The sequence below is a fragment of the Charadrius vociferus genome, unplaced genomic scaffold (genome assembly GCF_000708025.1).
Source record: "Charadrius vociferus isolate BGI_N301 unplaced genomic scaffold, ASM70802v2 scaffold218, whole genome shotgun sequence".
Taxonomy (NCBI): domain Eukaryota; kingdom Metazoa; phylum Chordata; class Aves; order Charadriiformes; family Charadriidae; genus Charadrius; species Charadrius vociferus.
Genome location: NW_009650084.1, coordinates 834,782 through 836,632, shown reverse-complemented (window position 1 = coordinate 836,632; position 1,851 = coordinate 834,782). Strand labels below are relative to the sequence as shown.

At 50.6% G+C, this 1,851-nt stretch overlaps 1 protein-coding gene across 1 annotated transcript in view; it reads left to right on the top strand.

Annotated features, from left to right (window-relative positions):
- F10 (coagulation factor X) overlaps positions 1 to 1,851 on the top strand; it is a 14,229-nt gene that overhangs the window by 2,877 nt on the left and 9,501 nt on the right. The window lies entirely within an intron of this gene.

Below are 1,851 nucleotides of genomic sequence, written 5' to 3'. Positions count from 1 at the left end.
CGTGCCCCCCGCGGCGCCCCTTCCCCGGGGGCTCGGTTTCCAAAACGGCCGAGGGGTTGCCTGCACCTGTGCCGCCCCCATTCCACACCCCCCCTCCGTCGCCGAAAGGTGGGTGACCTCCGCCTCGGGGGCCGGGAGCTGCCAGGGGGCACCTGGGGGTGTCCCGCTGCGGGCCCCCGCGGCCTTTCCCAGGTTCCCCTTCCCTTTTCCCTGATCCCCCCCCGCAGTGGAAAATGGGTCTGTTTGGCCCTCCCTGCTGTTCATGGCAGGAGGACAACTGCCCCGGCAGCCTGAGGTGCTCGCAAGGTCTGTGAGGGGAAGGAAGCCTGGCCGAGGCTGGGTTGGGTGGGCTTGGCCATGGAGGGGCCATGGCAGGGGGAACGTGACCCACCACCCGCTGTTTGTGCCGTTCGGGTCAACGCTAAAGTCCAGAGCAGCACCAGCAAGTGGTTTTCCAAAAGTCATTAACTCTTCCTTCAGTGAGCTTAGGCTTTAAATTGAGGTCCTCAGCGTGTTTCTGGAATGTCTTCCTTCAGTTGACCCAACGCCTGTTGCTCCTTGATGTCTCTGAAGAAGGAAGCATGAAGGAAAGCTTGGGAAAGAGAACGACCAGCCTCAGAAGACTAATGGGCTCGTTCAAGTTTACAAAAACATCCTCTTAAGCGGATGATGTGGAGGCAAAGGAATATAGAGGCGATAACCCCACCGGCTGCGTCCTGTCACTTTCCTGTCACTGCAGAGAGGGATTTAAGGGCAAATAAGATAGCGGGTGAATGAACTAACAGTTGCTGAGCTACAAGTTACAGGCACTTTCTTTAAGCCTTCCTTGCAAGGAGCCTTTTCACAATAAGCCGGGTTTCAAAGTACTCGGGTGCTCCATGGGATTGATTAATATAAATAGTGCTGGCAGAATTTGACACCCCTGTTGCTGATCCACCCATTTTGGTGAAAGCAGAGTAAGTCCCCTCTGTGTTTGCTTAGAGGATATTAAGGTTTATGATTACTAATCAGCTAGTTTATTTCTTGCTCAACTGAGCTCCGTGAAGAATGCACCAGAAGGTATGTGCAAGCTGCCCACTGAGCGTGAGCCATTGGCCTTGAAGTCCCATCTGCAGCACTGTCTTCCACACTCCAGTCTGTGATTGGAAAGTATATTTTCCCTTTAAATTCCAGGTGTTCAGAACATAATTAAATGACAGCTTCCAGACTCTGCAAACTTTCCTAGAGTGTATGCTTTTTACAGGGTAATTGGCAATTTATTTACTCCAGTGTTGTTTCTGTTTTTCCTATCTAGTAATGTGTGCCCAAGTCACTGGAGAGTAACACTGCTGTTCATGCAGCCAAGTGCCTGAGCTGAGTTTAATTCCTCTGATCCTTCAGTTTAAATCAACAACTACCTGCATCTTGAGCTTGAAGGCAGAAGGTCTCACGCCTCTGTGACACCAAGCTTTTAAAAAATAAAACAACCCAGCAACCTGACTTCAGGCTGTACTTTCCTGCTAAAGCTGACATTCATTTACTTCTGCTCTCAGTTAAATCTTAGAATGCAGCTGCCTTAGCTCTACTTGCACACATATCAGTAAGGCAGTAACATTACTACAGGCAATCGGGAAGTGTCGTTAAGAGGGAAGGAAGACCCCAGGGCAGTGCAGCGGGATTTGCGGTGGTGAAAGATAGTAGGACTCATGCATGGTCTGGACCACGAAACAGCTTTTCCCATCTGTCAGTAGATATGTTACTGCGTCTTGAGTTAGTGTGGCATTTAGTTTCTGCACCACAAGCCCCTGGCATAGGTGGTGTTACCTGGTTGTCAGGTTTAAAACCAAATCAAGGAATGCAGTCTCCCTGGCC